General features: G+C 39.5%; 1 long non-coding RNA gene across 1 annotated transcript; it reads right to left on the bottom strand.

Annotated features, from left to right (window-relative positions):
- Positions 1-21,897: 21,897 nt before the first annotated feature.
- On the bottom strand, positions 21,898-26,391 carry LOC123493842 (uncharacterized). Its single transcript, XR_006663231.1, has 3 exons — positions 26,174-26,391; positions 23,013-26,083; positions 21,898-22,344 (listed from the first exon to the last, which is right to left on the bottom strand). It is a non-coding gene; the product is annotated as an uncharacterized lncRNA (long non-coding RNA).
- Positions 26,392-27,399: the final 1,008 nt, after the last annotated feature.

Raw genomic sequence — 27,399 nt, 5'->3', positions numbered from 1 at the left:
CAGCAAGGGCATCCCAGCATCGAAGGAATAAAGAGAAAAATGAGCCTTGGCAAAGCTTCAGAGTTCGTCACAGACAATGAAGGAATATTATGGTACGGGGACAGAATTTGCTTACCTAACATTGAGGAACTCAAGCAACAAATCCTAACCAAAAGCCACACCGCCCCATACTCGATCCACCCTGGAGGAACCAAAATGTACAAAGACATTCAGGAAAGATTTTGGTGGCACGGTATGAAAAGGGATATAGCTGCATTTATTGCTTGTTTTCATGTCAGCGCATTAAAGCCGAGCATCAAAAGCCAGCAGGGCTACTCCAGCCAAACAGGATACCTGAGTGGAAATGGGATGAAATTGGAATGGACTTCATCGTCGGACTACCTCGATCGCAACACGGAAATGATGCCATATGGGTCATCACAGATAGGCTAACCAAGGTAGCACATTTCATTCCCGTGAAGACGACCTACTCCACTCAAAGGCTAGCCAAGCTTTATCTCTCCCGTATAGTTTGTCTCCATGAAGTCCCAAAGACTATAATATCCGACCGAGGCACTCAATTTGTCTCTAAATTCTGGGATCACTTACAACAAGCTTTGGGCACTCAACTAGCTTTCAGTATAGCGTACCACCCTCAGACTGATGGACAAACGGAACGCGTGAACCAAATCCTACAGGACATGCTGAGAGCCTGTGTGCTCACCTATGGATCCAGTTGGGAAGAAAGTTTGCCATATGCCGAGTTTGCTTACAACAACAGTTACCAAGCCAGCTTACAAATGGCACCCTTTGAAGCATTGTACGGACGGAGTGTCGTACCCCACTAAATTGGTCAGAGATAGGTGACAGTCGTATCTTCGGCCCAGACATGCTCAAGGAGGCCGAGGAGAAAGTTAAACAGATTAGGGACAGACTCAAGACAGCTCAAAGCCGACAGAAGAGCTATTACGATCAAAAACATCGTGAGGTCAGCTTTGAACCCGGTGAATACGTATACCTCCGAGTGTCTCCTATGAGGGGCCTGCAACGGTTCAAAATTAAGGGGAAGCTAGCCCCGAGATTTATTGGACCCTTCTGTATAGTTGCACGAAGAGGCACGGTAGCCTACCAGCTAGACCTACCCAAGGAGCTGTCAGACGTCCATGACGTGTTCCACGTCTCACAATTGAGAAAATGTGTGAACAGCCCGGAAAAGCAGGTATCTCATGAAAGCATTGATGTGCAACCAGACCTCACCTACAGAGAGCGTCCAGTAAAGATATTGGAAGAGTCTGAAAGGAGGACCCGTCAGAAAACAATAAAATTCTTCAAGGTTCAGTGGAGCAATCACACCAAGGATGAAGCTACATGGGAAAGAGAAGATTTCCTTCTGGCAGAGTACCCACATCTATTTGAGGATCAGCTGAAATCTCGAGGACGAGATTTTTCCTAAGGGGGTAGGTGTTGTGACACCCAAAAATTTTAATTGGCGTTTCCAAACTTTTATTTTGATTTGAGGAGGGTATTTAAATTTTCTTCTAAAGAACTCTCCCTCTCAAAAAATTTCTTTTATGACAAGTATTTTGTTTGGATTCACCCAAGACTTGGTTTTTGGTCTTGGAGGTTTCTCCCTTCTTATTTGGACTCAAAACCAAATGCTTTTCACTTGGGAAAATTTCTTTTGAAAAATCTTTTAAATAGCCCTATGGCATTTGGAATGATCTTCCCCTTTTCAAAATCTCCTCTTGCCATGACATGAGTGGAAATCCCCTCCCAAAAGCCATTCCCCATCCTTGTGTCAAGTTATACTTCAAATCCAGCAAGTTGACCATCCCCATAATTTTTCTCCCATTTATTTCTTATCAAAAATTATTTCTGCCTTCTATTCTAGCTCTTGGAGATTTACAAAGGAGCTACCCTTTCTGCTTTGAGTTTTGTCTCCAAACCAATTTCGCTAGCTAGTCTTTTGAGCCCTCAACCAGGATCCATGAAGATCCACTAGTCTCCAGTTCAAATATTTCAAATTGTACTTGCTGCAAGTTTGGACCTTATTTGCCAAATTTGATGAAATTCATTTGAATCCTCCTCCTAAAAATCTGAGAAAATTCAGGCAGCCTCGGGGTACATTGAGAGGTCACCTCACCAAGTCCCAACTCCAGAAAAAAATTTCTCCTTGCCAAATCATTTCGTCGAACACCTGCAGAGCATTGTCAATGTGAAATTCAGAGTAACAGTTTCAGTGAGCACTGTCGTTTTCTTCAGAACCTGTTGTCGATCTCGCCAGTAGTCGGTGTGGCGCCTTGCTCCCTGTTCTCTCCTTCTTATCCCTGCGCCGCACGATCTCCTGGAGGCTTGCGGGCATCAGCGACGAGCAGGAGGAGGTGCGCCACCCGTGAGCGACGGCAGCAGCGGCTTTGCGGCTGCCAGAGAGAGGCGCATCGTGGCCGGCGCTGTCCAGCGCCACCCAAGCCACCGGAGGCCGCCGCGTGGCCATCCACTCCCCCGTGCGCGCTGCCATCCTTCGTCGTGAACTGGTAGGCGCGGAGCGCGGTCTCTGCCGCCGCCGTGCCCGTACGGCCGCCCTGTCGAGGATCGGCGCATTACGCCAAGCCCGACCGAGGTTTAGCAGTGGAACGGCACCAGTGAACCTCCCTGATGCTGCCTGACCACCTAAACCCACTGCCCAACCACTGCCTCGCCGTCATCGCTCGCCGGAGCTATCCCGTTCACGGCCACCCCCTCGGATCGCCTATAAATAGAGGCCCCGAGCTCGAACTCGAACCCACACCACCTCTGCACTCCACCAATACCACGCCAAGCCACTGGAAGAGCCCCGAGGGAGCCTTCTTCCCCAACTCCGGCCGCCTCGACCCGCCACGGGACCCAGCTCGATTCGCTCCCGTGCGTGCACCCCTACCCCTCAACTCTTGCCAGTAGCCTTCTAGTGCATCCACTCTGCTGACCCGCGCTTCAATTTGGAGTTTGCAGCACCCACCGGAGTGCTCCACCATCGCCCGAACCACCGTCCGCCGGAGAAAGTGTCGCCGTCGATGTGGTGCTCTCCGCCGGCCAAGTCCACCACCCACCGATGCGGAAGAACACACTGAACCTCTTGGTACCCTCCAATCTCTCTATCTCGCCATGGTTCAACGCCGGCGACCACCGCAGCCTTCGGGCGCCGGCAAGCTCCGTTGGCCGTTTTCAAACCTGACGTGTGGACCCTCCCCCCCCCCCCCCGTCAGCCTCTCTTCTTTTCCCCCTCGAACCGTTTTCTGTTGGCGTCTTCAGGCAAATACGTTTTCTCTTTGGGCTGGCGCCTTTTACTCCGAACCGTTTTCTGTTTTCTCAGTAAAGTCCCTGGATCTTTTCTGTTTCATCACAGATTAGTCCCTGGACTAAAACCCTTATATCTTTTTAATAAAAGATGATTTTTGAGTGATTCTTTTTCTGTCAGTCTTGTATTTTTGTCTAGTTTTTTATAGTATTTATTTGGAAAAAATTTGGAACAAATTTTATGCACGCGATGATTTTCACGTTAGTGTACGTTTTCGCTATACCGTAGGTTCCGGAAGAGGTGACGGAGCCAAGAACTTCGCCGAGCTAGACTCCGACTTCTCCGAACCAGGCAAGCATGTTTGAACCTTTGATATGACGGGTGTTTTGCATGTTTGCTTGAATGGTTTGTGCATGGCATATGAGCATCGGTGAGTATCTCGTTGCATGTAAGGCAACTATCCGTGAGTTCCGAAGTTACTGTGATCTCTGATGAGAGATGGCCTAGTCATGTGGTGACATGAAAGGCAGTAAGGTGGTATTGTTGTAGCATGCTAGCCTTACAACATCCGATAAACTCTGACGTTAATGTGGACTGAGTCACGTTATCGTTCTTCCCCTTTCGTGCTGCCACATGTTTTCTGCCGAGAATACGGTTTAGTAAGTTGTTAACCTCTTTCCGTGTACACACCAAATAGAGGGGCCGGGATGAGGGTTGCATGGCCCTGGATTAAAGCCAGTCATACGGTCAGGGGGCATGGGTGTTTCCGGTTGGGACCGAGAGGGGGGCACCCCTTAGAGCGCGCGTATATAAATTTGATCCCATGCTACGCGAGGTTGTAGCCTCCCCGTCTCAAGGTTTTTCTTGAACGTTGCCGAGGGTGATTCCTGGCTTCGGAATGTTGAATGGGTGTGTACTGGTTAGATGTGTTTCTCCTAAAACACCGTAAACGGAACTAGTCCTTGTGGCTACTGAAATCCGTTGGCTGAGGTTAAAGTACAAACTCTGCAGAGTCAAATCCTCCCGAGTCATCGTGTCTATGGTCAAGGACCATGGCCAGCATATCCATATCTATGTCAATCCTCGTGGTAAATCCCCGGTGAACAAGCTTGAGTGGTAAACTTGGTTGAACGTTATTCCTGTGGATGGACTAACCCTGTTGTTTATCTCATACCTGATTATTCCCTTGAAATGATTTAAATTCTTGAGCTACTGAGATATTAAGTAACGAAATATAAGCCCTTTATGTGATGTCGCTCAGACGTCCGACTGTGGCCCTCTCGTTATTTACTTTTGATATAAGCCCTTTATGTGATGTCGCTCAGACGTCCGACTGTGGCACTCTTGTTATTTACTTTTGATATAAGCCCTTTATGTGATGTCGCTCAGACGTCCGACTGTGGCACTCTTGTTATTTACTTTTGATATAAGCCCTTTATGTGATGTCGCTCAGACGTCCGACTGTGGCACTCTTGTTATTTACTTTTGATATAAGCCCTTTACGTGATGCCGCTCAGACGTCCGACTGTGGCACTCTTGTTATTTACTTTTGATATAAGCCCTTTATGTGATGTCGCTCAGACGTCCGACTGTGGCACGCACTGTCATTTATATTCTATTATAAGCCCTTTATGTGGTGTCGCCCTGACGCCCGACTGCGGCATTGTTATTCTTTTTGTATCCTTTCGAGGAGTCATTCAGACACTCGATTGGCCCTCAGTATTACTTTGGGATTTCGGGAGGATTACCGCCCGACTCCCCTTTTACTTCCCATGCATTATCATCTCATTATCTGAGTGCGCTTGTTAATCTGTTCATATGCATCATGTTCACATTTGTTATATCTTATGTCCGAACTGTCTTGCGAGTACTTTCATAGTACTCACCTGGCTTGTTGATTTGGCCAGATGTTGACGAGGGCGATCTCATGGATGAAGAGTTTGATAGTGAGTCCGACGCCTAGAGGAGTCCTAGTCAGTCCCGTGCGATCCTGGATATTGGTCACTTGTATTATATACGCTTCTGCCACCCACAATAAGTCTCCTCGAGCCTCACTCCGACGCTCGAAGAGCTGTTAGATTCAGGAGTCATGTCACCCACTTCGTTGTGATATATCCACCACCGCTTTTATTCGTGAGTTAGTAGTTATATCACCCTATCCGCCTTTATGTGTCATTGGTGTGTTTGTAATAAATTGTTGAGCAGTCTCCGCTCAACCTTGTATTATATTTAGTACTCCTGGTTTTTCTTCTGTGATCAAGAAATTGTCTACCCGTGAGAAGGAATTCTTCTCTACTGGTCCGTAAAAGGGATCGGTTTCCCAATAAATAGGGGTATTCAGGTGACAAAGAACAGCAAGGCAGTAAGCTCAATGATTCTCGGAACAACAGAGATAATTTCGGGGTATCTTGTAATAACAAGATCAACTGGGAAACATTGTATGAATGGCGAGTATACGCGGTTATCCATAGGAGTTTATCGATGAAAGGGAATTGCAAAAGCGATGAACACAAGTTCTCGGGTTATCAGCGGAGAGTATCTTCAGGGTCTTCACGTACAGCAGACGATCATCAGTAATAAGGGGCTCTCCGGGTGAAAGTGATAACGAGATCCTAATGTTATATTTAGCAAAATTCGCTTAACCCGAATAGAAGAGAGATCAGAGTCCCAGAGTATAGGCAAGGAGTAAAAGATCCTAATACCACCCAATGATGACGTGGGCCCGTAAGACACACAGCCATGTTAGTAAAAGTTTTGCAATGTCTAGACTCGACTTCGGCCAAGGAGTGTGGAAAGGGGGATTCCTACAGGCAGTCGGCTCTGATACCAACTTGTGACGCCCCCGATTTGACCGTACACTAATCATGCACGCAAATGTGTACGATCAAGATCAGGGACTCACGGGAAGATATCACAACACAACTCTAAAACATAAATAAGTCATACAAGCATTATAATACAAGCCAGGGGCCTCGAGGGCTCGAATACAAGTGCTCGATCATAGACGAGTCAGCGGAAGCAACAATATCTGAGTACAGACATAAGTTAAACAAGTTTGCCTTAAGAAGGCTAGCACAAAAGTAGCAATGATCGAAAAGGCAAGGCCTCCAGCCTGGGACCTCCTAACTACTCCTCGAAGCCGAACTCCACGTAGAATCATCCTCGGGATCTCTAGCTCCTGGACTCCAGCATCTGGTTGCGACAATCAGGTATAGAAAGGAGGAAAAGAGGGAGAAAAGCAACCGTGAGTACTCATCCAAAGTACTCGCAAGCAAGGAGCTACACTACGTATGCATGTGTATATGTGTAAAGGGCCATATCGGTGGACTGAACTGCAGAATGCCAGAATAAGAGGGGGATAGCTAATCCTGTCGAAGACTACGCTTCTGGCCATCTCCATCTTGAAGCAAGTAGAAGAGAGTAGATTGAATTCCTCCAAGTAGCATCGCATAGCATAATCCTACCCGGCGATCCCCTCCTCATCACCTGTTAGAGAGCGATCACCGGGTTATATCTGGCACTTGGAAGGGTGTGTTTTATTAAGTATCCAGTTCTAGTTGTCATAAGGCCAAGGTACAACTCCGGGTCGTCCTTTTACCGAGGGACACGGCTATTCGAATAGATAAACTTCCCTGCAGGGGTGCACCACATAACCCAACACGCTCGATCCCATTTGGTCGGACACACTTTTCTGGGTCATACCCGGCCTCGGAAGATCAACACGTCGCAGCCCCACCTAGGCTCAACAGAGAGGTCAACACGCCGGTCTAAATCCTATGCGTGCAGGGGTCTGGGCCCATCGCCCATTGCACACTTGCACGTTGCGAGGGCGGTCGGAAGCAGACCTAGCCTAGTAGGCGTTCCAGTCCAATCCGGCACGCGCCGCTCCGTTGCTGACGTCAAGAAGAGCTTCGGCTGATACCATGACGTCGGGATACCCATAACTACTCCCGCGTAGATGGTTAGTGCGTATAGACCAAATGGCCAGACTCAGATCAAATACCAAGAACTCGTTATGCGTGTTATGTCGAAGTAACCGCGGACGCCGTCCAGGGCCAGGCCCACCTCTCGCCTAGGTGGTCTCAACCTGCCCTGTCGCTCCGCCACAAAGATCCACTTGCGGGTACTCCTATGAGCCGACCCGACTTTAGTCATCACATGCGTCATGTATATAGTATAAAGTATATACCCGTGATCACCGCCCAAGTGATCACGGCCCGATAGTATAGCACAGCAGACGGACAAGAATGTAGGGCCACTGATGGAAAACTAGCACCCTATACTAAGCATGTAGGATTGCAGGTAAAGGTATCAACAGTAGAAGCAAGGGCAGGCTATGCATCAGTATAGGATTAACGGAAAGCAGTAACATGCTACACTACTCTGATGCAAGCAGTATAGAGAAGAATAGGCGATATCTGGTGATCAAGGGGGGGCTTGCCTGGTTGCTCAGACAAGAAGGAGGGGTCGTCGGTGACGTAGTCGACCACAGGGGCATCAGCATCGTCACGGGGTCTACCGAAGAGAAGAGGGGGGAGAAACAGTAAATACATAGCAAGCAAGTGCATAACAGGACAACAGGCAGAGCTAGACGTGTTCTAACGCGGTATGAGGTGATACTGGTGAAGGGGGGAACATCCGGGAAAGTATCCCCGGTGTTTCACGTTTTCGGACAGATGAACCGGAGGTGAAATGTTGCAGGTTCACTATGCTAGGGACGCGTGGCGGACGAACGGACTGCGTATTCGGATTCGTCTCGTCGTTCTGAGCAACTTTCATGTAGAAAGTATTTTCATCCGAGTTACGGATTATTTTATATGATTTTCTAAAGATTTAAACATTTTCTGGAATTTATTTAAATTAACAGAAAAGGGAAATATGACATCAGCATGATGCAATGCTGACGTCAGCAGGTCAACAGGTCGGCTGACCAGTCAACCAGACAGGTGGCGCCTACATGTCAGCCACTGCTAATTAACAGAGTTCAAATTAAACTAATCTGAGGTTAAATAGTTAATGGGCCCCACATGTCAGTCTCTGATTAGTAACTAATTAGGTTTTAATTATTAAAACATTTTAATTAATTAATATAGGCGGCGGGGCCCACGTGTCAGTGGCACTGGGCTGCCTGGTCAGCAGTTGACTGGGTCAACCCAGTCAACTGGGACCCACGAGCCCCACTGGCAGTGGCTCTGGGGTGGCCCCAGGCCAGCCACGTCGGCAGCCGGCGCCGGAGTGGCGTCGGCGACCAAATCAACGGCGGAGGCGCTCGGGACCTCGCCGGAATCGTGCTAGGGGCGGCCGTTTCGCGTGCGGTTGGCACCGTTCGAACACGCGCACGGCGCCGTGTCGGATGGTGGTGGTGGCTCGCCCGGGGACGGCCGGAATACCCATCGGCGGCGAGCATGGGCGGCGACGGCGTTCGGGGCCACGTCGGGAATGGGCTAGGGGGCACAAGAGGGCGAGAGGAAGGGCTCGCCGGGCTCCTGGGAACACCAGGAGCACGGCGGAGGGCTCGGACGAGGGCCATGGCAGCGGTGGCCACGGCGGTGACGCAGCAGGGCGGCGGGAGGGTGAGCGTGACGGGGGAGCGAGCTACGGGATGCGGTGAGCTAGGAGGGGAGGAGGAGGAGGTGGAGCTCACTGTGAGAGCGTAGGCTCTCGGCAGCGGGCGCGGGGAGAACCGGTGGAGCAGGTTGACGGCAAGGTCGCGCGGTGGCCGTAGATGAGGAAGAGGAAAAATGCCACGGCGGTGGCGCTCCCGGTCCCGATCCAATGTCGAGGAAGAAGAGGTGGACCACGACGGAGCTCCCGGACTTGTCGGAGTGGCGAACGATGGTCGGTGGCTGCGGGAACGATGGCGGCACGTCGGCGATGGCGCTCGGGTGAGGCGGGTGAGCGAGACAGAGAGGGGGGGAGCGTGTGGATCTGGGAGGCGCAGAGGCGGGCGAGAGGGGGGCAAGTGGGAGAGATGGGTGGAGGCCGAGGCGTCGGGGCGGCCTTATCCCCTCCCGGCGTCGGCGCCGGCGAGGTGGTCGGGCGGGGACGTGCCCCTGTTGCGACCCCGGTCGGGGGAACAGGGGGGAGGCGACCCGGGGAGGGGCTGTGGGCTGGTAGTTGGCCAGCTGGGCCAGGTGGGCCTGTGAGCTGGGCCGCCTGGTCCAGTGAGGGGGGGGGTTCCTTTTCTTTTCTTTTCTTTATTTTTCTTCTTTTTTGATTTGTAGTTTCTTTTATTTTTTTGTTTTACAAAAATTACCACTAGTGCCTAAATTTGTATTTATCAACAAACTACTGTGAGATTAATCCTTAACCCATAATAAAATAGTTTTAGCATTTTATAAATTCAATAGGCATTTGTTTAATTGTTTTAATTGTTTTAGAGCCTTTAAACATTTTTTCAAAGCTTGGTTTCTCCACCATAATTACTTACGATTTATTTGACACAACCCGAACATTTTAGTTTTAATATTCGAAAATATTTTATTGTTTGCTTGATTTTGAATTTTAATTTGAATCGTTTTTGAACTAACTCGAGTTTATCAACAGTAACCGAGGTGACGTGGCACCATTAGCAGAGGTTTACTGTAGCTTGATTATCCGGGCATCACATAACAGGTAGAATTGGCCAGTTAGTTGCTGTTGATCTGGCGAACAAATACCTAGTTTAAGGTTTATCTAAAATTGGGGAGTTGTTGAACGTTGAGGATTACCTAGTTTAATGTTGTGAATAATTTCCTGTGGCCTGATTTGCACTTGTTGTTAGAATTAGAGATAGATGCAGCTTTGGAGTTCGATGAACAGTAATTGGGTTCACGTTTTCTGTTCTGCTTTTGCTGTCACCCGTTTCGTTTTACTTCGCATACTGTCTTGTTTGTTTAAAAAAAGTAACAGATGATTCTGAATTATGGATGCAGCCTACAGTACATCGAGATGGAAGGTGAAAGCAGTTTTGCTAACCAGCAAGTAATGAGTAAGAAGAAAGAGATTACTAAGAAGGTTAGCATCTACATTTCTTGTTTATAAAAGTACAAGTTGAGTGTGTTATTTTAAAACTGAATAAAAAAGAGAAAATGTGTGATGTTTTCTTGTGGATGCAGAAGCAAACTTACAAAAGAACTGGATCCAATGGAAAAGAAGTGAAGAAGAGAAGGAACAAAAATAATGACAAGATGCTCGAACCTACAGCGGGCAAATGTGCTGCAGAACCTGCAACTGTGGTAGGTCACTGTCCTTGATTCAATCATCGCTTCACATAGGATTTCAGTTAGGATGAAAAAATCATTTAAATTCCTTTCACTTTTCTCTTAGGGGTGTCCTTTGATGGAAGAATTTGATCAGTTTGTTCAATATCAAAGTTTGAGGAAAGAAACTGAGGTTGGTTGTTTGGCATGTGTGATTTCAAAATGCATTTCTTCTTAGGAAGTTATATGAACTAACAAATTTTAACACACAAAAATGGTGTCCAGGAACTGATTGAAAGCCAAGAAGCTGAAATAGGGTTCAATTTATTTGGGGGCATTGACAAAGAAATAGAAGAAGCTGCACCAAACATCATCACGGAACATTTGCGAGTGTCAAATAACAATGAATAGACTGTAAGTACTTACAAAACTGGGTAGTGCAATTATAATTCTAGCATATATTTTTCTCAATCATAAATTGTGGCAAGATCTTGACTACAGTTGTAGTGTTTAACAGAAAGTATATTTTCATTGTTTTTGCCAGGCAATGGACATAAATGGTGAGAACGACTACAATGTTACAGAATCATCTTCCGCGGTAGTGCTAAGTTTGAGCAAACAGGTCGGTGTGAGAAAAAAAGGGAAAAGTTGCAAGTGATTGTGTTGGGAAATAAAGTAAATTGAGAAATGATATGGCTATTAACACATAAATAAATCTTTACAGGACAGTGTTGGTGAGAACATGTGCAGTGAACCTTTGACAACAACAGAAGAAGTTGAAAATATTTGCCGTGAGGTAAGATTCTGCATTTCTGGGAAAAGAATAAAAAAAGACTTTCTAGATATTAACTTTGTTTTCTAAAGATTCTTATTCTGATGTCAAATAGTTGTGTTCCTTCCCTTTGCAGGTACTTTCTTTGGCTCAGAATTCTGACCGTGATTATGAAGGAAATTCTGAGAGCGAAGATTCTGATGAAGACACAGTAGCTTGTACGGTGAATGAAGAGTATGTGTTCCCTACACCAGACGAAACATACAATGCTAGTACGCCAGAAGTTGGTAAAGTGTTCTCAACACTGGATGATGCTTCCCGGTTTGTAAATGTTTATGGTCAATTGAATGGTTTCGCGATGATAAAAGGAAGGAATTATAAGAACAGGAAGTTGTATTTCCAGTGCACCAAAAGTAGGAAAAGACCAAGTGTCAACACTGGTTTGAGGAAAAGGAAAAGAAACATTGTTGAAGGGACAAATTGTCCAATGAGTATAACAGTGAAGTTGGTGGATGACAAGTGGCATATTGCATCAATGTCTCTCGAGCATAACCATGATCTAGTGAGGTCTCCTTCACTTACAAAATTTTTCTTAAGCCACAGAAACATGAATGAGGCAGAAATCATGTTGTCAAAACTGCTTCAAGAACACAGAGTGAAACCGAGAAGAATCATGAGCATATTCAGAAAGCTCTGTGGTGGGAAGCTGGGAAACATTACCTTTGATGTGAAGAAACTGGATAATTTGAAACAGGGATAACGGGTGCGCAAAAAGGAGAACACATATATTGAATGGACATTGCAGTACATTGAGAAGCTGCAAATTGATACTCCTGGTTTCTGCTACAGGATGCAAAGAGATACAGACAACACGGTTCTCAGCTTGTTCTGGACAGATGCTCGTTCCCGATTGAACTACCGGTTGTTTGGTGAGATTATATCATTTGACACCACTTATAGCACAAACAAATATAACATGCCTTTTGCACCTATAGTGGGAATTAATGGCCATGGAAGAACAATTGTGTTTCGTTGGGCGCTATTGCAAGATGAGACTTCAGATACTTTTATGTGGCTATTTGAAACTTTCATGGAGGTCATGCAGTGGAAAAAACCAGGAATAATATTGACAGACCAAGACACAAGGATGAAAGCTGCTATTCCTCAAGTATTTCCAGATGCATTACATAGGTTCTGTCTTTGGCATATATTTAAAAATATGCGGGAAAACATGAGTGCTTTCATGCCTACGAGGGAAAACATGGAGAAAGATATGATGAAGTGTTTATTACAATCCATTACCGTTGAAGAATTTGAAGAAAGATGGGAGAAATTTGTTCTGAAGTATCAGTGTACTGAACACGCTCACATCAAAAGGATGTGGGAGAACTGGACCTTCTTTGTTCCTGCTTATTTTCGAAGCATGTTTTGCCCTTTTATCAGGTCAACCAGCCGTAGTGAAAGCTTCAACTCAAATTTCAAAGACTACATCAAGAGGAAAGATACTATAGAGGCATTCATGAAACAGTGCATGCTATTCCAAGAGAATGTTGTTCACATAGAAAATCAGGACAGGTTCTTGTCGAATGAGAAGACTCCTGTCTTTTGGAGTCATCACGCTGTTGACCGGCATGCAGCAACAATATATACCAGAGGAATCTACTTGAAGTTTTTGACAGAATTAGTGAATGCAACAGCTTTTAAAGTTATTGAAATTGAGAAGGATAAAGTGTATGATTTGGAAAAACACATCAGGTATGAGAAACCAGAATTCACAAGAGAAATGTTCAGAGTCCATGTGGACCTTACTACTGGTTCATTCAAATGTTTCTGTGGGAAGTTTGAGCGTGATGGTATTGTTTGTTGCCATATCCTCAGACTTTTTACGCAGTTTGACATTACCCATATTCCAGATAAGCTGATTGTTGAGAGGTGGACTATTTCTTTTCGAGAAAAAGAGTTGGATAAGTGCAAGAAAGAAATGGTGATGCTTACAGGTGAAGATCAGTCACACAATGCAGTCAGATATGCTATTCTGATGAGTAAAGTTGGTGAAGCTTGCTCAGACATCAGCAAAGATTCTGAACTTAGCAAAGAACTTTTGGATGTTGTTGCTCAAATTCATTCAAAGTACTTGCAAGGAAAGAAACAGCAACTGGAAGTGCAGTCGGAAAATTCGTTGAAAGATCCTCCTATGCGGCCATCCAAGTCTGTGAACAAAGGAGAAAGATTGAAGCCACAATCTGAAAAGAAATCTAGGAAGAAAGTGGCTCCAAAAAAGAAGACTGGTTGATGCTCATCATTATGTTTGCACCAAGGAAGAAAAATAATTTCTGTTTGCAGCAAGGAAGAAGATAATTTCTCTCGATGAAGAACTTTTTGCATTGTTAGCTGAGAAAATTTAGATGGATTTTGATTATTGTGTTGATAATTTTTTTTATAAGTTACACTTGTTATAGCTATAGTTGAGCTTGACCTAGATTTGTGAACACACTTGAAAAACATGAACTATTATTGAATTTGTGAACAAATTAGGAAAGCTGGAACATTTTTTCAATTCCCAAACATTTTCTGAATCTTGACAACTAATTTTAAAACTTAGAACAATGTCCCTTAGGATATAATAAATGTTCTTAAAAATGACTAAATGTTTTTCGGAAAAACAATGTTTTTTGAAATTTTAAAATGTTCTTCCAGTAAAAATAATTACTCCTCGGTATCAACAAATTCAAAATGTGTACGGGGATTTTTTTTAAAAGTTCGCATTTTAACAAAAAATTGCTTGTATTTCAGAATATTTTCGTCTTTTGAAACTTAGTTCTTTTCCGGAAAAATGTTTGGGATTTCCTTGAATAATGTTCCCTCAATAATGTTCTTAAAAAATGACTAAATGTTTTTCAGATAAACAATGTTGTCTGATTAATATTGTTCTCAGAAAAACAATATTAAAGAAACATTGTTCAGGGAACATTATTGGGGGAGCAAAAAAATCAAACATTTATTTGGGGAACATTATTAAAGGGACATTTTTCGAATGAACATTAAGAAATGATAATTTCCTTGAATAAAAAAAGTTTAGTACAAGAATATAATAAATGTTCCTCGAATAATGTTCTTAAAACATAATTACTCCTCGGTATCAACAATTATTTTGCGGACATTATTTGGAGAACAATATTAAAGAAACATTATTGGGGGAGCAAAAAGAAAATTGAACATTTATTTGAGGAACATTATTAAAGGACATTTTTTGAATGAACATTAATAGATGATAATTTCCTTGAATAAAAAAATTTGACTACAAGAATATAATAATGTTCCTTGAATAATGTTCTTAAAAATGAGTAATTTTTGTTCAAAACAAATAAATGATATCTAGAGTTTAAAAATGTTCTTCAAGTAAAATAAATTTACGTCCGCATCAACAATTATTTGGAGGACATTATTTGAGGACCATAATTAAAGAAAAATATTATTGAGGAAACATTATTTGGCGAAAACATTATTATATTAATCAAGGGACATTATAGGTGGAAAAAAATTGAACATTTACTTGGGGACATTATTAAAAGGGACATTTTCGAATGAAGATTTAAAAAGTGATAATTGAATAATGTTCCCTTGGGTCAACCAGATTTCCCTGAATAAGAAAAGTTTACTACAAGGATAAAAGAATGTTCCTTGAATAATGTTCCCTCAATAATGTTCTTAAAAAATGACTAAAAATGTTTTTCGAAAAACACAAGGTTGTTTGAAAATTTGAAATGTTCTTCCAGTAAAAATAATAACTCATCGGTATCAACAATTATTTGGGGGACATTATTTGGAGAACAACATTAAAGAAACATTATTCAAGGAACATTATTGGGATAGAAAAAAGAAATGAACATTTATTTAGGGAACATTATTAAAGGGACATTTTTTGAATGAACATTAAGAAATGATAATTTCCTTCAATAAAAAAAGTTTACTACAAGAATATAATTAATGTTCCTTGAATACTGTTCTTAAAACATGTTCTTAAAAAATGTTCTTAAAATATAATTACTCCTCGGTATCAACAATTATTTGGGGGACATTATTTGGAGAACAATATTAAAGAAACATTATTGAGGGAACATTATTGTGGAGCAAAAAGAAAATGAACATTTATTTGAGGAACATTACTAAAGGGGGAATTATAATTTCCTTGAATAAAAACAGTTTACTACAAGAATATAATAATGTTCTTGAAAAATGAGTAATTTTTGTTCAAAACAAATAAATGTTCTCGCGAGTTTAAAAATGTTCTTCAAGTAAAATAAATTTACATCTGCATCAACGATTATTGAGGGAACATTATTTGGGGACAATAATTAAAGAAAAATATTATTGAGGAAACATTATTTGGCGAAAACATTATTATATTAATCAAGGGACATTATAGGTGGGAAAAAATTGAACATTTACTTGGGGACATTATTAAAGGGACATTTTCAAATGAAGATTTAAAAAGTGATAATTGAATAATGTTCCCTTGGGTCAACCAGATTTCCCTGAATAAGAAAAGTTTACTACAAGGATAAAAGAATGTTCCTTGAATAATGTTCCCTCAATAATGTTCTTAGAAAATGACTAAAAATGTTTTTCGGAAAACACAATGTTGTTTGAAAATTTGAAATGTTCTGCCAGTAAAAATAATAACTCCTCGGTACCAACAATTATTTGGGGGACATTATTTGGAGAACAATATTAAAGAAACATTATTCAAGGAACATTATTGGGAGAGCAAAAAGAAATGAACGTTTATTTAGGGAACATTATTAAAGGGACATTTTTTGAATGAACATTAAGAAATGATAATTTCCTTGAATAAAAAAGTTTACTACAAGAATATAATAAATGTTCCTTGAATAATGTTCTTAAAATATAATTACTCCTCGATATCAACAATTATTTGGGGGACATTATTTGGAGAACAATATAGAGGGAACATTATTGTGGAGCAAAATGAAAATGAACATTTTTTTGAGGAACATTACTAAAGGGGGAATTATAATTTCCTTGAATAAAAAAGTTTACTACAAGAATATAATAATGTTCCTTGAATAATGTTCTGAAAAAATGAGTAATTTTTTTCAAAACAAATAAATGTTCTCTTGAGTTTAAAAATGTTCTTCAAGTAAAATAAATTCACGTCCGCATCAACGATTATTGAGGGAACATTATTTGGGGACCATAATTAAAGAAAAATATTATTGAGGAAACATTATTTCGCGGAAACATTATTATATTAATGAAGGGACATTATAGGTGGAAAAAATTGAACATTTACTTGGGGACATTATTAAAGGGACATTTTCGAATGAAGATTTAAAAAGTGATAATTGAATAATGTTCCCTTGGGTCAACCAGATTTCCCTGAATTAGAAAAGTTTACTACAAGGATAAAAGAATGTTCCTTGAATAATGTTCCCTCAATAATGTTCTTAAAAATGACTAGAAATGTTTTTGGAAAACACAATGTTGTTTGAAAATTTGAAATGTTCTTCCAGTAAAAAAAATAACTTCTCGGTATCAAAAATTATTTGGGGGACATTATTTGGAGAACAATATTAAAGAAACATTATTCAAGGAACATTATTGGGAGAGCAAAAAGAAATGAACATTTATTTAGGGAACATTATTAAAGGGACATTTTTTGAATGAACATTAAGAAATGATAATTTCATTGAATAAAAAAAGTTTACTACAAGAATATAATAAATGTTCCTTGAATAATGTGCTTAAAAAATGTCTTAAAAACTAATTACTCCTCGGTATCAACAATTATTTGGGGGACATTATTTGGAGAACAATATTAAAGAAACATTATTCGGGGAACATTATTGTGGAGCAAAAAGAAAATGAACATTTATTTGAGGAACAATATTAAAGGGGGAATTATAATTTCCTTGAATAAAAAAAGTTTACTACAAGAATATAATAATGTTCCTTGAATAATGTCCTTAACAATTGAGTAATTTTTGTTCAAAAATAAATAAATGTTCTCGGGAGTTTTAAAAAATAATTACTCCTCGGTATCAAAAATTATTTGGGGAACATTATTTGGAGAACAATATTAAAGAAACATTATTCAGGGAACATTATTGGGGAAACAGAAAGAAATGAACATTTATTTAGGGAGCATTATTAAAGGGACATTTTTTGAATGAACATTAAGAAATGATAATTTCCTTGAGTAAAAAAAGTTTAGTAGAAGAATATAATAAATGTTCCTTGAATAATGTTCTTAAAAAATGTTCTTAAATATAATTACTCCTCGGTATCAACAATTATTTTGGGGACATTATTTGGAGAACAATATTAAAGAAACATTATTCATGGAACATTATTGTGGAGCAAAAAGAGAATGAACATTTATTTCAAGAACATTATTAAATGGGGAATTATAATTTCCATGAATAAAAAAAGTTTACTACAAGAATATAATAATGTTCTTGAAAAATGAGTAATTTTTGTTCAAAACAAATAAATGTTCTCGCGAGTTTAAAAATGTTCTTCAAGTAAAATAAATTTACATCTGCATCAACGATTATTGAGGGAACATTATTTGGGGACAATAATTAAAGAAAAATATTATTGAGGAAACATTATTTGGCGAAAACATTATTATATTAATCAAGGGACATTATAGGTGGGAAAAAATTGAACATTTACTTGGGGACATTATTAAAGGGACATTTTCAAATGAAGATTTAAAAAGTGATAATTGAATAATGTTCCCTTGGGTCAACCAGATTTCCCTGAATAAGAAAAGTTTACTACAAGGATAAAAGAATGTTCCTTGAATAATGTTCCCTCAATAATTTTCTTAAAAAATTATTCAGGGAACATTATTGTGGAGCAAAAAGAAAATGAACATTTTTTGGGGAACATTTTTGAATGTTTATTTGGGGAACATTATTTAAGGAACATTATTGTGTTTTGAATGAACATTTTTAATGAACATTATTTGGAGAACAATATCAAAGAAACATTATTCAAAGGGACATTATTTCGGGGAGCAAAAAGAAATTGAACATTTATTTGGGGAACATTATTAAAGGGATATTTTTTGAATGAACATTATTAAATTGTTTTTCGAAAAACACAATGTTGTATGAAATTTTAAAATGTTCTTCTAGTCAAAATACTTACTCATCGGCATCAACAATTATGGCAAGGAGAACATTAACTAGGGAACATTATTGGGGAGGAAAAGAAAATGGACATTTATTTGGGGAACATTATTAAAGGGACATTTTTGAATGAACATTAAAAAATGATAATTTCCTTGAATAAAAAAAGTTTACTACAAGGATTAAAAAATGTTACTTGAATAATGTCCCCTCGACAATGTTCTTAAAAAATGACTAAATGTCTTTCGAAAAACCCAATGTGGTCTGAAATTTTAAAATGTTCTTGAATAATGTTGCCTGAAACAGAATGTTGTATGAAGGAGCGAAAACAAATTCTAGTCCAAACAAACTATATTCATAACCCGTGTGTGGGTCCAAAAACAAATATCCCAATAAATTACCCGAGCAAGTGCATAATGATGTTATGAGATCCCCTAAGAATTCACATTTTTGAGGGAAACAAAAAAATTAGTGAACAAAAATTCAGCATACATTTCTTAGAGAAACATTATTTGGGGAACGTTAACAACAATGTTAGGAAACATTACTTACGGAACATTATTTAGGGGACTTTTTCATATATTTTTTTGAGAAAATCTTTTTGAAGTAGACATCCTTTTGAAGTAAAAAATTGTTTGACAACAATTATAATGGAATTTTTTTTACAAAACTCTTTTGCAGTAGATATTCTTGATACACAAGTAGAGAGTATGGTATTGAGGCCGTACCTCCTAAATGCCAAATTTTCTAAGAGAATTCACTATTGCTTTTGTAAAAAAAATGACAAATGTTGCCTTTCGTCTCGTTTGCTACAAAAAAATGCACATTTTTCGTACCCCCTAAAAGTAAGACAATTTCCCTTTCATGGAAACAAATCACACATCTGCTTTGGGAAAACAAATAAACAACACACTTCATTGAAAAAAATCCTTGAAGACACTCATGTTGGTATGGAAAAGCAAAAACACCTTTAATTGTTCCTCATTGTTATTCTACAACTAAGTTTCTTTGACTGTCTCTCACACAAGAACAGAAAAATAAATTGTGCTGGTGACAGTACTTTCATAAAAATATAAAATGTACTGAGTCTCCAACATAAATGTTTTCCACACAAAAGAGTGATTTCCACAGAAATGGAAAAAGGGAACTTAAAAGTTTTCCAAGCAATGACGCCGGTGAGTTATCAGTAGTTGTGGTGCACATTCAATTCTAGAAACTCAAAGTATTTGCTTTCTCCACACAACTAGCGGCGCTTCATCCTCTTCTTGGTTGAAACATCATCTTCAAGTCCCTCAACACTTTTTTCGTTGATGTCAGACTTTGCCAGCTTGTAAGCAAGGACCTGACGAAATTGAGGAATAATTCCCTGGGACAAATAAAACAGTAAACAACACATTAGCAAAGCATAAAAAGAAGCCCTCGATGTTGTTGGGCGGGGGCGGGGCGGGGGATAATTTGTGAAAGAAGTTATAGACCAAGAAAGATGAAGAGTGATTTGCTAGTGACATACATCATCAAATTCCTTCATGTTCTTCCCATCCCAGATATCCATATACATGATAGCATAGAGAGCACAATTGTGGCTGTACAAAAAAGGTATACATAAATTTCAGCAAAGGAACTTCTTGGGTGACAGAATGTTAACTGATTATAAGAGTTAAAGACAGAAAAGTGCATGGAGCATAATGATGGTTGCTTTACTCACAGGTTGTCTTGCTGGGGGTATTCCTCGGGGGAAATGCAGTCGAAATTCTCAATATTCTTGTATGTGCATCCAGAAGACTTGAAAATGGTGCCCATGTAGATGATCTATATTAAAAGAACTATAAGAATTCAACCAGTGCAGAATTTTTATAAAAAAATAACAGTAGTTCAGTTATCTGCGAGTAACTACTGAGTAAAAACAAAAAGTCACAAAAGACTTGATGTTACAAAAGGCACAAGAGTAAAAACTAAAAAACAGTAGAAAACAAACCAGATTTGATGTTACTTGTTGACTTGATTTTGAGGAACAGAACTCCTTGAATCAAAGAAATTGACGGTTTCAAACAGATTGTTAATGCAGAACAAAGTCCAGTGGAATGAATCAACTCTGGGGAAATATAGCTGGATCGCAAACAAAGAAGTAAAATCAGTAGAGATGAAGAGAGGATGTGATAATTTGGAGAAGTTGCATTGATAACTGATGTTTACCATATCACGCTTGTGTAAGTTCTTGCCACAGTTCAGTTTCTTGAATTCTCTTACACAAGATCGAGAGTTGAAATTCTTGGGATCATCAAGTAACTTCTCCTGCACATCCAATGAAAAGAGATAACAACAGTAAGAACAGAAGTTGCAAAAAGTTCAACATGGAACCAAAAAAGGAAATACTATAGATGAGGAATAGGAAACTTTACCGTGAAGTACGAAGTAAAGTAGTATTTCGAAGGTTCCTTACTTTTTGGATCTGGATTTTCATTCTCATAATTGAAAACTTGGACATAAGCATTGAAGACTTCATTGTGAACGTTTCCTATTGCCTTGAGTGAATTATAGAAATGATCATACTCCACAGTAAATCCATTGATGTCAATAATGGTTGGACTGCATTTTTAAAAATTGAAACAGTTAACATATAGAATATACAACAAAGATAGATTGTTTCATGCATATAAAGTAAGATGCTCCTGAAAAAACTTACTTTTCATTCTTGAAGAATTTGTTTCCAAGGTATTTCTTATAAAACTCCTGAACATGAGGTTCAACACTTATCTTTGATATCTTATCTTGAGCAGATAGATCTTTTGCTTTCCTTTTCTTTCGATTTCTCTTCTCTATAGTGCTGGGACCAGATATATTCAATGCTGCATGAGATGATTTGTGCTCAGGTACCTCGGTACTACAGGACCTGTCCAATGAACCAATTACATATAATAAGCTTTGGTATGAAAAACAATGAAGCGTGTAAAAAGAAGGCAGGACATTGCAAAAACTAAAACAAGCAAATTGGAAGTAAAAATTCAATACAGTGAAAAGCAAACAAAAATGAACAGAAGGGAAAAGCGGTTGATTTCAAAAAAGGTGGGAAGTACCTTTGGGGACCGTCTTATCAAGTTCTGGGATTATAATGCCATCAGCATACTTCATGGCAATTTCAATGCCATCTCCCAGATTGTCATTTGATTGTGAGATCACATTCCTTAGCATAATGGCATCTTCAGTTAGAATGTTTGACGAAGCAGCCACTTCTTTCGTTGGAGGCCCATTCACTAACTGAGTTTGTTTGCTCACAGAAATGGGAGTTTCCTGAATATGGACTGTTGTGGGGTTCACATGCTGAAATTCCATTTCATATGGCTCACTATTGACTGCATGTTGAACGCAGTCTAGTGGTTGCAATACTGAGATCGCTCGAGTATGAATTGTTTCAGAAAAGGTACCTGAGATCTCAATAAGAGTGTTAACAGCAAATTGAGTACCGTCACTTGTTTGACTATAAGAAATAGGTTGATCAAGTGTGTTGTTAGTATGAATACCATTTTTCCCAGGTGAAATTTCTTCATTCTGAACAATGTTTACAGCTGAAGGTGCTTGCTCAGTTTGCTGCACTTGCTGAGGAACTGAATCTTGTTCTATAACTGGAACTGCTTTTTCAACTTGGATGTCCTTGTTGCTGTGCATTAAGGTAACCTCAGGAGTAGGAGTAACTTGTACATGATCTTGCAATAAAGATGCTCTAATTGGCTCACTGACTATCTGGACTGGGCGATGGTTGGCATTTATTGGTTCATTCTGGTTATTCATGTTGCTGCGTGCTGAAAGAACAATAGGATTCATGGTTGAAGTACCAGCAATGTTTACTTGGCTGTTTGTATTTGGCTGAAGAGACATGAGAGTTGTTTTGAGATCTGAAAACATATTTTGCATATGCTGTTCATGAAGCTTCTTCCAAATTTCATCATGATTTGCAACAACTTGAGATATTATATTCATAACCTATTAGTTCAGGACAGAAAAGTTACATGTGTATTAGTTGTGATATGAGACTGAAATGACAAGACTAAAATATATTGGTAAACAAAAGGTTAAAAATAAGCAGATAAACATAGAAGGAACAAATCATTATCTAGTAAAATCATTATATGTTCAAAGCAAAGGAACAAATTATGCATTGAAGTACTCATATGTTGTACTGGGAACACTGCAACTCGTTATATTTTGACTATTCATATGTTGCACATGGAACAGATCATGCATTGAAAAATTCGTGTGAGATGTCATTGGTAAACAATGAAAATTAGTTAAACTCTGTTCCTTGTGTTTCATTTTACTCTTGTCAATTGCTAATACAATCTTTTTGGGTCTCAGTTCTTTTCAATGTCAATACAATAGAGAACCGCCTAATTGACAAGGAGGAAATTACCTCTAGCAAAATTCCTACCTTAGTTGACATCTTGAACATAGTATGTTCATTTTATGAATGCAGAACTCATTCTTTTTTTGAGTAATCATATGTTATACTAGGAACATATTATGCAATCTGTTTTGTTGCAAACATACTATAGACGTATGGCAACTAATTTCCTAGTTCGCTATGACACTGAAGTGAGACGACTAAAATGTATTGGTAAACAAAAAGGTTAATAACAACTAGATAAACATACTTCTGGATTACTGTTCGAGGTAGATGCAACATTTGAGATGTCATTGGACTTTGGAATGAGATTTTCCTCAACATCATAACTCTGTGGGGATTTGGACCACTTCTCTTGAGCCAATACAATTGCACGAGCACCGTAAGGTGTCCTAGAAATGTATTTCAGCTGAAAAGAAAAAACAAAGTCAACAAACAGTTCTGAAAGTTCTTAAAGCAAGAGCATGAAACCAAGAAAACTGTCATTCCAAAGAATTAAGAATGAAAACATTTTCTCATTATTGTTTGAAACTATTTTCTGCAACTTTTGTCGTCAGTTAAACAAATGCGAAAAAAAGAGGATAGAACAAGCTTACTGGTAAGAATCCTAATCCAAACGTCTTCTTGGATCTTGGGTTTAAGTCCACTGTACCTAGATAGTCAAAGTCGTCATTCTGAATATAGGCCATTCTAGGGACTCCATAATTGGTACTTCGTTGTTGAGAAGCTTTTGTGAAGTCCACAAAGTCTAGATAGACAATCTAAGAATATTGGGAGTCATAAGAGAACATGAAACAACAAATCAGTGAATATAAACAAAAATTGCATAACTTAACAATACATTTAAAAAATGAAAAGTAGGGAAAATTATAAAACTTACAGCAGCTAAAGGTAAGCATCCACCAACATAGATTGAATTGTTCAATGGATTTTCAGTTCTATTGAATAGATTGGTGCTGAAGTTATCAATTTCTTTGTTCAAGTGATCAATGCAAAGTTGACCCAAATCAAAGGTCTTCAGCTTGCTAATGTCGTGCAGCCCATAAAGAATTTTCCAATTTGCACAATTCCGAGTGGTTGGACAGAAAACAGAACTTATGAAGAGAAATAAGAAACTCCGCATGAAACCTTCCTCGGTCTCGTCATTCTTCATGATAGTGATGATATTATCAAATTGAATGTTCTTCTGGCCATTACCGAGATACTGAGACCTAAGTTGTAACACTCTAGCCACAACAACTGGATCTGTGCTATCCAGAAGAAAAGGCACAGAACCAGAACGGATCCCAAAAACCTGAATTACCATGTCTCTTCTTAGATGAATTATTTTATCACCCTTTCTGAAAACTCCAGTCCCATTGCAATTCAGGTGGTCCGCAACCCATTGAAGGATTGGTATTGGAACCATTAAGTGAGGATGAATATTCAGAAGATTATCGAGCTCATATTTCCTAACAAACGACTTTTGATTATCACTTAAATCAGAAACTGCTTTATGCCACCTGATGGTAGAAAACCTGTGCTTGATGGTACCAGCAAGATATTTGTAAAGTCTAGGCATGTTTAGAGTTGAGGGAGACCTGTATAATAATTAAAAAAACTTAGGTCATGAAACAAAGACTAATTAAACACACAGAAGAAAGTATATTAAAAACATGTAAACACATTTGAAAAAATAAATAAAAAGAGCAAAAAGCAGATAAAAATGTTAAAAAACATCAACCTAAAAAGTACCACATCTTGCAAGTTTCATCTTGCATTACGGGGTTTACATCATATATGAAAAACCACAACCACAACCTATATGAAATATATATCTCATCACGTAATAACAGTCGTCTAAAATAACAAAACTAGCATGAGAACCATCCATATGTGAAAAAAGGGTAGCACACAAAAGTTATTCTCAAACTGTCATTTAAGCAAATCTTATTCATATCTTATTTCATGGTTTATTGTGAAAAATAAAAGAACAGTGATTCTCCAATCAAATATAAAAGCAGTGAATTAACAGGAATCAATGTATAAAAAAATGCCACAAGTTCAACAACCTCAAAAACAGCAAGCACTATTACCCCAGGGGATGCATTTATATTATTAGCTATTACTTATTCAATTCCTCATAACATCACTCTCAGGCAAAAAAAGGGCACAAATAAAAAGTAGCCCCTGTAGTAAGAATTAGATTAACAAAGAAATGACATATAACTTCACAGCAAACAAACAATAAAAGTAGGCACTGATTGTTGGTTCCACCTATTCCTACCGTTCGCGTTCATTTCGTTTCCCCACACCCCACGCGCCGGAACCCTGAAAGTCGCTTTTCCCACTCACTACGCTAGGCTAGGCTAGGGTTTTGTGGATGCATCTATGAATTAATCGACAAGGATAGGTGTGGAATCAATAAAAGTATAAAACACGTGACCCAACAGTTGAATGCGTTCAGTCAAGCAGTTAAAACAGATTTCCATGTTTGCTTATCAATTACAAAATACTTTTTTCTGCATAGGCACATATCAAATGTCTATCAGTCCTACAGCAGAAAAACGATTATGCATCACAACGCTGCCAGATTAATGAGAGGGGGGATCATTTAAGGGACAATTTCTTGGATGGTGCAAATGTAGGCAAATTATTTTCCAGCCTGATTAAGAAATCAACAAACTGAGGGAACCACAAATATGAAGAACCTTCACTTTAGTTGCACAAAATCTTAGTGGAATCAAAAAATTGGTTTGTCAAAATATCATCCAACACAGAAACAGTACTATTAAATAGTTACACAAGCATATGTGAAAAAAAATTCCATGTCATCTTCAGATGCTACTACAAAATTCAGAAAACACACAGAGACGACCATGCTACACAAAGCACCTACCATCATCAACAAAACAAAACATAAAATCTCAAGGACAAGTACCAGAACACATAACCCCCTAACAACATCACGCTGAAAATCATACCCCCTGAATCCAAATCTCTGAATACAACCCCCTAACATCATCATGCTGAATCATACCCCCTAATCCAGATCTCTGAACACAACCCCCTTGTCTAATCTCCAGAACATCCAAAACACCACCACTACGACCAAAGCCCCCTACAAAACCCTAGCAACACTTCACCAAACGCTAAATGAAAAAAAAACGGCTAGATCGCGCAGTATCACACAGGGAGCAAGGAACACAACGGGGGGTGGGGGGATTGGGCGCGTTACCTTGTTGATGCCGAGCTTCACCGGGACCTGGACGACGCCGAGCTTGAGGGAACCCTAGCAGAGGCACAGCTTGGCTGAACCCTAGCCCACGAGACACAGAAAACCTGCAAAAAACATCCAATGCGACGAGCTCAGCAAGATCTGATGCGATGGCGCGGATGAATAGCGAGTAGAGAGGCCCGCCGGCTGCTTACGAGGGCCGCAGTCTCTTGCGGAGTAGGATCCCAGCGGAGGAAGCCGAAGAAGCAGCGGCCGGCGGAGGAAGCCGAAGAAGCAGCGACCGGCGCAGGAAGCAGAAGAAGCAGCGGCCGGCGGAGGGAGCAGAAGAAGCAGCGGCCGGCGGAGGAAGCAGAAGAACCAGCCGCCGCCAACGAAGGAAAAGGGGATCCAGGCGAGGCGAGGAAGGAAGGGAAAGTTGAGGCTACTCTGCAGATGAACGAGTCGGGGCAAGGGAGGAAAAGGGCACGGAAGAGGAAATAAAAAGGCCGGCCCACTCGAGACGAGGGGGTGTGCGGCAGCTCGACATTTTTCCGCAATAAGCGGCGAATAGGATTTTCCCGCCCCAATACGCGGGGCCTAGCACCAGATCGCCACCCCCCCTCTTGGCGCGTTTCGGCCGGCACAGTGCGGGTCGGCCCGCCTTTTTCCGTTCATTTTTTATTTTTATTTTTTCATTTACTCTTTTTTCTGTTTTACCTTTTATTTTTAAAACAAATTCAAAAATGTTTGTGAAACTTTGACAAATGTTCATGAATTTGGGAAAATGTTCACAATTAAAAAGTGGTTGAAAATTGAAAATTTTCCACGAATATGAAAATAGTTCGTGAATTCAAAAAAATGAAGTCAAAAAAGGTTCTACAATTTTAAAATTGTTCACAAATTTTAATAATTTATGTTAATTAAAAAAAAGGTTTGGGGCTTCCAAAAATGTTCTTAATTTTTTTTAAAAATTATTACTTCAAACAATGTACATGAATTAAAAATGTTAATGAAGTTCATGATTTCGATAATTTGAAAAATTGATCGCGAGTTTGAAAAATGTTCATGAATTCAAAACAAAATAGTGAATTCAAAAATATTCATGAATTCAATAAAAGTTAGCAAATTCAAAATGTTCATAAATTCAAAAAAGTTAGCGAATTCAAAAATGTTCATGAATTTCAAAAAATGTTCGTGCGTTTTAAAAAGTTAAAACTTCCAGAAAAATGCTCACGAGTTTGAAAAATATGTTCATGAATTTAATAAAAATCTTGAATTCAAAACATTTTTGTGATTTTCAAGGTACAAAGATATACAATTTCTTTATCAATATACAATTTTTGATAATCTTCACGCCTTGAACTTTTTTATATCTGAAAAAATGTTCATGATTTACAAAAAATGTTACAACTTTAATTTTTTTACAAAACTCCACGTAAAG

Source organism: Aegilops tauschii, chromosome 5, assembly GCF_002575655.3.
Source record: "Aegilops tauschii subsp. strangulata cultivar AL8/78 chromosome 5, Aet v6.0, whole genome shotgun sequence".
In the NCBI taxonomy this organism is placed as follows: Eukaryota; Viridiplantae; Streptophyta; class Magnoliopsida; order Poales; family Poaceae; genus Aegilops; species Aegilops tauschii.
Note: the sequence above shows the minus strand (reverse complement) of the source record. Positions and strands in the feature narration are given on the sequence as shown.